We start from the raw sequence: 9,476 nt of genomic DNA on the forward strand, positions 1-9,476 counted from the left end.
TTACATTTGCATAGAGATGGCTACAAAGAGGTACTGGAGGGTCAGAGGATTTATAGAATTCTGGTCCTTCTGGGAAGCGAAGAATCTGGTAAGAGCTGGACATATTAACTGAAAAATACACTGGGTTAATTTCATCTAAGAAAGCAATTACGTTAATTTACACAGTAATGATTATCTTTGGAAGTGAAGATAGAAGAAGTAGAATGTGTTTGCATATTGAGTAACCGAAGGGAAATTGTAGCAGAAATTATTATATGCTTACCTACCACTACTTTCTCCACTCTGTTTTTGTTCAGATAGACACCCACTTTGGCAAGAACATGTACCTAATGAGAAATAAGCCTAGTCTGAGGTCTATCTAAGTCAGTCATGGTGGTCCCATTCTCTTAACTAGTAACTGATTTAGGCAAAGACATGGGATATAATTCTGGCCAATGAGGCAAGAGGGGAAGTCTGGTTGGGGGACTTTTTGTCCTGAGAAAGACACGAAAAAGAAACTGCTCCTTCCTTTGGCTGTTGTTGTTTATGGACATCTCTTAGCCTGAAGATAAAACCAAAACACATGGAAGGCAGAATCATACAGAAGTGGAACCAGAGATACCGATCATACCACGAATGGAGCCATATTCCCTTGAATAGATTCTTGTTAAGTGAGACAACAAAGTTCTTTAACATTTAAACCAGTTGGTTTGACGTTTTCTATTATTTGCTGCCCAAGTCATTCTAATGATGTAGCTCACAAACCTAATGCATCATCAAAATCAGAAGAGACTTCTTCACACTATGTATACACCAACATATTATGTATGTGACATCCTCTCCCCTTTGATCCCTATCTCAAGTTGAGAAATAGCTAACCCTAAATTTTTGTGACAATTAAAGAGCCAAGGGTAAGCAAGACAATCTTGAAGAAGAACAAAGTTAGAGGACTTACACAACCTTATATCAAGACTTATTTTAAACACTGTGGTCTTCGTACGTGGAAAGGCAAATAAACCAATGGAACAGAACAGAGTCCGAAAGAGACATACACATGTACAGTTGTTCAGTTTATGACCAGTTATTCTACACTGCAATAGGGTAAGATGATATTTTGAACAAATGGTATATGGGTATCCATACGGAAAAATCAGATGGAATTTGGATACCTATGTAGAAAAGAAATAATTTAAATCCTCATCTTACACCACCTACAAAAATCAACTCCAGGGACACTATAGATCTAAACATGAAAGAACAATAATGCTTTTAGAAGGTAACCTAGGAGAGTATTTTCATGACGTTGGTGTAGGCAATTATTTTTTTTTAATGATACACCAAAACCATAGAGGGAAAGATTGATAAATGGGACTACATTAAAATTAAGATCTAAAAAACACCATTAAGGGAAGGAAAAGTCAAACTACAAATGGTCATATAAGACATCGGATATAAGATGTATATCTGACAAAGACTATATAAGGAACTTATGCAAAGCAATAAGAAAAACACAGCCAACTCAACAAGAAAATGCACAAAAGATATAAAAATAGACACTTCCCAAAGGGATTTGGCTAATTAACAGTGACAAGATGCTCAACATCATTAGGAAATGCAAATAAAAACAACAATGTGATATCAGATGAATCAGAATGACTGAAATTAAAAGAAAAAAAAATACTTGCAACAAAATATTAGTGTACATGAGGAGCAAGTGAAACTCTCATGTATTGCTGATGGGAGTATAAATCAGAAAACTGTTTGGCCTTTTCTACTAAAACTGAACATAATTATACCTTCTGACCAGTGGTTTTCTGACTAATGTTTAACATTCTCCAAGTGGATTTCCAACATAAATGTTGATTGATATTTTTGTTTATATTCACAAGTAAGACAAAAGTGAAGCCAAAAAGACGTGTTCGGGAACTTCACTCACTTGTCGATAACAGGAACAATTGTTTGCTGAATTGAATAATAGTTTTCAAATATTCAAAAATATTTTCTCAATTTTTTATGCTACTTACAATGTAATGGCTACCAGTACGATACACATTTACACTTAATCTGAATTATTAATATTTTCTCCATCTTTGTAAGTCTTGATGATAAACAAAACACTAAGTCAAGTCCCGATTTTTAGTAATTGCCAATTTCCATGGTATATTTACTACCACCAAAATCAGTGTAGTGCTACTTACATGATGCTCTTGAATGCAAATTTGAGAAGAGATGCATAGTAGCACACCATTATATTTCTACCATATAGACACAATAAATGCAAATAATATTGAGAGAACAGATAATAGCAAAATGTAGTAAAAGAAAAATAAGGATATGAAAGGTTTTGAGTATTTGTTATTATTTTTTAAATAATTTATTTAATTGTAAGTTTATATAACAATTTTTAATAATGTCTATGTTTAACAACTGGATTGCAAATTTCCTAAAGATTTAACTGTGGGCTCTTATAAGCCGGTACAAGACTGCTGCAGCACACCACTGTTTTTGACCCAGGAACTACACTTCTTGATGTATAGCCACAGAAATATGTACATGTGTTCTCCAAAAGACATGCACAACAATTTTTATTGCAGCAGTATTCTTAAGAGTTAAATTTTAGAAACAATTCAAAGGTCCATCCAAGATAGAATGGGAAAATAAATTATTACCTTTTCATACCACAGAGTATGAGTCAGCAATAAAAATGAACCAATCACTGCTTCAGCAGACTCAACAAACAGAATGCTGAGCCAGGTACGAATGAGTGTATACTGTCTGAAATCGGACAAATTAATCTATGGTGATAGAAGTCAGAAAAATGTTTATTTTCTGGGGTGGAGTAGGGTTGGGAGTGACTTGGAGGTGGCCTTAGAGGGACTTCTGGGGTGCTGACAAACTTTGATTTCTTTTTCTAGTTGTGGCCCCACTAGTGGGTTCACTACATAAAATGTCATTGAGCTGAACCCTTAATGCTGGTATGTATGTATGTTATACCTTATAAAAAGGTGTACATTAAAAAAAAATCACTTAGGGAAGTGGTTTTTCTCACTGTATATGCCCTCCAACAGAGAATGTTATGTGATATCCCCTCCTTTAAAGGAAGTGAACTGATTTTAAGACAAGTTATTAGAAAAAGTAAAGATGAGGAGCTGCTTATTGTTGAGTCTCTGGATAAAAGGGAAAACATACGATGGCCCTTGGGAACATCTTTCCCAGGGAGTGAAAAATGCTTTGTTATAAGGACCTATCCGACTCTAAGAAAAAAAATGTATGATATATAAGATCATATTAAATTAAAGTTTAGGGAAAGTGATAGAAACCAGCTAAGAAGAGTCGGGGATGCAGTTTCTATTGATTTTCTCAGGGATTCCAGACAGTGTGGGGAACCATGTGGGATTATCACATCATAAACCAGGGCAGATTGCTTCAATAAATGTACTAGAACATCATAGTCTCCTTGTGTAGAATATTCTGATTTGGGGTTTGAGATCTTCCAGGAATGGTGATTCTGCCCTCCCAGGCTTTGTCTTACTTTAAGCATTATATCATAAAAGCATTCTGCCCTCTCTGAGGTTTTGCCTAAATATATAAATTATTCTCTCTAGTGTTTTGGCTCTGTATACTTACAGTGCTGAGAACAAAGTCACACTCCACATAATCATTAAAATGACACAGGACATTTCTGAAATGTGAAAGGAATCAATCAGCCAACTACATTTTAAACAGCGGAAAATTGTTCAGGAAATTCTAGAAGCTCATAGTTAAAATGCATTTAAGTCAAGTAATGGTTTTAAGCAGAAATAGAACAAAGTATTTGGGAGACTGTCTTGTTTTGTCTATGTTCATTAAAAGGGGGTCATATGATCAGTATATACCTTTTAAATCTACCCTTTTGTCAACATTTTAACTACTAAGAATCCCTTCTTAAAATCTCAATCTCCCTCTATTCTCATGTTTTTTAAGATTCTGTATACCAAAAAAAATTACACATTATAAATGTCGATGTAAATAATAAACAGTCTAAACTGCAAAGTTACATAAGATGTTTGTCAAGAAATAGGATTGGAGCTGGCAAGAAGTAAGGGTGCTTGTTAAGTAAGGATTGATTGGGGTCTGAAATGGTTGCATAGTTATAAGGGGAGACCTTGAGACCATAACGTTGGCAGCTGCTAGAGATACTGTTGTGAAAATGGCTGGTGGTGTCCATGAGTTTGATACAGTTCAGACAATTCAAGTTCTCAGTAATGCAGAAACGTGTCTGAAACCAAATCCACGATGGCCACACGGCTCCATTTTTGGATGCCTGAACCACATTTACTCCATTTTGATTTTTAAATGATCTTAACTATGTCATCATAAATAATTCATTTTTTTTTATTAATTAATTCATTTATTTATTTATGGCTGTGTTGGGTCTTCGTTTCTGTGTGAGGGCTTTCTCTAGTTGCGGCAAGTGGGGGCCACTCCTCCTCGCGGTGCGCGGGCCTCTCACCATCGCGGCCTCTTGCTGTGGAGCACAGGCTCCAGACACGCAGGCTCAGTAGTTGTGGCTCACGGGCCCAGTTGCTCCGCGGCATGTGGGATCCTCCCAGATCAGGGCTCGAACCCATGTCCCCTGCATTGGCAGGCAGATTCTCAACCACTGCGCCACCAGGGAAGCCCTAAATAATTCATTTTTATTTGTTTAAAAAGGTATATGGTTGCCAAAGAGAACATCTACCCAGCCTGAGATAACCAGTATAATCAAAATTATGTAATAAATTAAATCCAAAGAAAAAAGAAGAACATTTTAGTTATGTTGTGCTAACTAAATGAAAATATGATCTTAGGGACTTTTGCAAAATTAGAACTTGCATGCAAATCCCTATTACTACCTGCAGTGCCTCTAGAGACCCAGGACATCAGTTTACGAACCACAGCTCTACTGTTTCATTATTATTGCATCAAAAACTTTAAGAGTAGTAGTTTATATACAATGGATGCTGAGTAAATTTGGATGTACCAATTAACATCTAGTCTTTAAAAAGTCTTCCACTGGCATTTTTCAGTCATTTACCTTGAGTTAAAACACAAAAAATTGTTATTAAAGCAATATGGGCATTTTTCCATTACTTAGTGCTTCATATTCAATTTGTGAGTTGGCTGCACTTGCAAGGATTCCCCTCACCACCTGACATCACTTAGTTGACAATGCAAGGATAGCAAAAAAAAAAAAAAATTATTATCTACTAAGGAGCTACATGCAGTAGAAGTAAAAATGATTGCCTAAAGTTAGGTATGAGATGATATACTAAATGTCAGTTGCCCACACCGGCCATGTTGCCCTTTAAAGACAGCAACAGCACTTCTATTATCATTGAAAGGCCACAAAGCACTTTTCTAGATCTTTGTCACAACCCTTAGAGGGAAGTCAAGGAGTGTATTGTTATCCTTGGTTATGTGTATGGAAATGTAGGCTAGACATTTGCCCAACACCAACTCAGAGCTTCTCCCTCCTAACTCAGAGCTCTGTCCACTATGACAGTATGCTGCCCAATAGATAATTACAGGTTCTTTGGCAGTGTTATGAGTTGAGCCGTATCCTTCCAAAAGATATGTTGAAGTTCTACTTTCTGTAAAAAGAGAAAAACCATGTGAAGACAGAGACAGGGATTGGAGTGATGCAGCTGTAAGCCAAGGAACACCAAGGACTGACAGCCACCGTCAAAAGCCAGGAGGAGGCAGGGAAGGATTCTACCCAGAGTCTCAGAGGAAGCATGGCCCTGTTGATACCTTGATTTCAGACTTCTAGACTCCAGAACTAGAAGAGAGTTGTTTTGAGCCACCCAGTTTGTGGAATTCTGTTACAGAAACCTGAGAAGACAAATACAAGTGTGAACACTTAAATTTCAGTTAAAGACAAGAAGCCTGGAGACTAATTATTTCCCTATAATGAAAATCTAACTCTCACAGATGAGCTGGGACATTTCTACAAACATTGGCATAAGAAAAAAAAAAAAGGTATTTTATGTAGAACCACTTCTCAATCGTGGTTGTAGCTTTCCATACCTCACTATCGAAAAACCTCCTCGTGGGAGATAAAACCTCAGTGTGACCCCAGTTCCCTTGAAGTCACACCCTTTCCTGCACAGGTGACCTAATACTTTGTACATAATAGTCCTAGCTTTTGTCGGAGACTTAAGCGATGTGCCAGTGTAAATCTAAAAACGGCAATATTGTTGGAATTCATGCTTATTGGGCAACAAACTCCAGACAGGGAGCAACTTGAAAAAATAAGGTGAGGAAGAAAAAAATCACAGACTTTGTCCTAAGAGATAGTCTACAAATATTTCCAGCTGAGACCTGGTGAGCATTTCTAAATTGTGCTCCACAGAAAACTAGCCCGTGAACCACTCCTTAATAGGGGGGTTTAGTAATCCAATGAGTTTAAAAAACACAGCATTCTCTTTCTCAGGGAGATTCCCTATTCACACTTGCGAATTAAATCCTCTGAGAGATATTAAAGTTAACAACATATTCACAAATGTTTTAGCTAATACTGTATTTCCCCAAATTATTTGATCATAAAACTCCTTTTTCTTACAACAGTCATTATTATCTAGGAATATATACTTTGAGAAACAACAGACTGTGATATTCTTAAATCTCACCAAGTACGTTAGCGTGTAGCTCATGCAGGAGAGAACTCTGACGTATTTACTTGCTGTTCTGTATTTCAGGTTCGCTTACCAGAAGAGGTACACCTGAAAAGCTTCATTGAATTACTGAGCATGAGGTATGAATTCAGGTCATGGGGTCTATGCAGTTTGGGGGAATGCTTTAAGGAAAAGAATACAAAATGACCATGGGAACACAAGGCCAAGTTTCTTCCTCCCGCCTTGGAATAATCCCAGACAAGGGAGGGTTTCTGAAGTTTATGCTTCACTCACTTCATTGAAAACCCATCTCTGCTTCATATATGGTTGGCTACATGAAATAAAATAGAAACTCATATTGACAGTGGCATAAACAGGATAGGAATGTATTTCTCTCTCACGTAATAGTCCAGAGATAGACACTTGGCTGCATTGTGCAAGGTTCCTTCTATATATCTTGTTACTCTGTCATTCCTAGCATGTTGCCTTTGGCACCAAGTCCCTCGTCCGGGCAGCTGGATTGAGGAAGGGCTGGAAGAAGGGGCTTGCTCTGGACTTAGGAACATGCTCTGCAAAGAGCATTTAGAACTTCTTCTTCCATTGCATTGGCCAGAATTTAGTTACATGGCCTCCTTTAGCTGCTGGGCAAGTTGAGAAAGGAAGGCTCTATTCTAGGTGGTCAGGTACCTCAGCTCAATGTCAAGGCTTTTATTATTGTAGAAGAGGAAGATCAGTTTTAGGGCAGCTAGCAGTCTCTCTCTCTCTCTCTTTCTTTCTCTCTGACTCATTAACTTTTGCCCTCCAGCTTTCTTGAGGTCTAATTGATCTCTCATTAACTTTTAAATGTACCAACTCAGAGCTTCATTATCTAGCATTAATATCTGTGAACGGAGGCACTGATGTCCCTAAAACCATCAGAATAGTCTTATATGTGTTTTTAGAAAAATAAAGCCTTTTTAGAGGAAAGTAAAATAAAAACCTTCCTGAACCGCAGGGGTTCCCGCATTCTTTGTAAGCAAAAGATACTTTCCAGTTGCCCTGAGGCCCCAGAAGACAGGACTGAACACGAGGTGAGGGCGGTGCCGAGTGAGACTAGGGCAGACCCAGGAGGGGAGCTGCTGCCAAAGCCGCCCTTCCCCGCGCCCCCCCTTGGAATCCGGGAGAACCTGGGGGGCAGAGAGGAGGTGAGCTGACTCTCCTTGGCATCGAGAACCTTACAGCTTCTTTTTTTTTTCCGGGTGGAGGGAAGCGGGGACGCAAATACTTCACTGGAGGAAGGTTTAAAAAAGAGAATCTGTACTTGGATTGTTTGGAAGAGAGAAATGGAGTGGAGGATGGTCTGGGAAATCTGAGTAGGTTGGTTTCTGACTCTCTGCGATGTATATTCCTATTAACAGCCCGCCCTTTCTGCTCGCGAGCCTGTCAACACTTCAGCCGGCGGAAAGTTCCTGGGAACTGTCTTGGGCGTTTGGCAGGCGTGCCCAGGGCCAACTGTGTAACCCTCTGGGCTGTTGGGATTGGAATTACTCTTTTAGGAGTGCAGGGCTGGAACAAAGAGGCCCTGTTGGTTATTTCCAGATTCTGGAAGAACTCTGCCTTTAATGATGGTGTAGAGTTAATGTGATCTAAACTTGCCATACTCACAGGTTTGTTTTGGTTTTTTTTTTAATTTTACTTTTTTCAAGCTGAGCTTAAGAGGCATACGCTTGAATCGATTATGTACTCACAAAAGGGGTCTGTCTACTCCACAGAGGAGTTTAGATGCTGTTCCCAGCCCGGCTGTGGCATAAACCTGCCCCGGTAAAGCAGAAAGGCACAGGGTATGGATTATAAAGAATCATCATTACCCTCAATGATGAACAACATTTAAACAACCTTTATTCATTTGAGGTGTCTATTAAACGATCTTGAAAAGAAGAGTGTGCTGTAATAAAAAAATCAGATTAAATCTAAAGGAAATAATTCTTAAAGAGGTGGAGGAAAAAATGTTGGCAAGGCCTGAACTTCTGGCAATGGCTAAGCAAACGTTAGGATAAAAGATTAATAGGTTCTAATACTTTATTCAAACAAAGCACTGTTTTAAAAAATATATCCGATGTCTGCAAAAATATAAACTTTGGTCATCTGATATTTTGAGTAAATTAATATATGTAGTGTTCTATAATACTAATTAGTTTATACAGTGCCCATTCAAGGTAAGCAGCGATTAATGATTTAGAGTGATATGAACTGATGTAGAGGGTCAAGTCTGTTTTGGTACATTTAAGTCTATTCTGTTGTATTTGTGTGCATCATGCAAGACCCTGGGGTGGGGATGGAAGGGATACAAAAATGGGAAGCTATTGTTGCTGCCACAGCAAGTGAATTATCCAATGGGAGGAGATAACTCAGGTCTACAAATAAATATAATACACCATATTTTGTAATTGATGCTAAAGATGGCTACAAGCTGTAATGGTAGGCTCCCTTTTTGGAGACTGACTTACTGTGTGCCAGGCATTATATTATATAATTTACATGATGTCAATCACTGTGAGATAGCAAATCCCTATATGATATACTATGAGGAAACCAAGTAACAAGAAAAGGTAAGTAACTTGCTCAAGGGCAAAGCTAAAAAGCTGGGGAGCCAGGTTTCAGACTCAGACTGCTACATCCTTGCTCTCTGGACTATAAGACACACATCGGACACACCCATGAGGGCGCAACTATTTCTGGTTGGTGCAATCATGGACTATCATATAGAAGTAGCATCTGAGCTGGGTCTTGAAGGATACACAGTTGTCCCTTGGTACCTGCAGGGAATCAGTTCCAGGACTCCTGTGGATGCTCAAGTCCCTTATATAAAATGGTGTAATGTTT

At 38.4% G+C, this 9,476-nt stretch overlaps 1 long non-coding RNA gene across 1 annotated transcript in view; it reads left to right on the plus strand.

The window, feature by feature from the left end:
- Positions 1-8,969, plus strand: part of LOC118887991 — a 206,298-nt gene extending 197,329 nt beyond the window's left edge. Inside the window, exons 7-8 of the long non-coding RNA XR_005018219.1 lie at positions 6,699-6,754; positions 8,012-8,969. This is a non-coding gene — a long non-coding RNA (uncharacterized LOC118887991). The remainder of the gene's footprint in view (positions 1-6,698; positions 6,755-8,011) is intronic.
- Positions 8,970-9,476: the final 507 nt, after the last annotated feature.

The sequence above is a fragment of the Balaenoptera musculus genome, chromosome 21, assembly GCF_009873245.2.
Source record: "Balaenoptera musculus isolate JJ_BM4_2016_0621 chromosome 21, mBalMus1.pri.v3, whole genome shotgun sequence".
Classification (NCBI taxonomy): domain Eukaryota; kingdom Metazoa; phylum Chordata; class Mammalia; order Artiodactyla; family Balaenopteridae; genus Balaenoptera; species Balaenoptera musculus.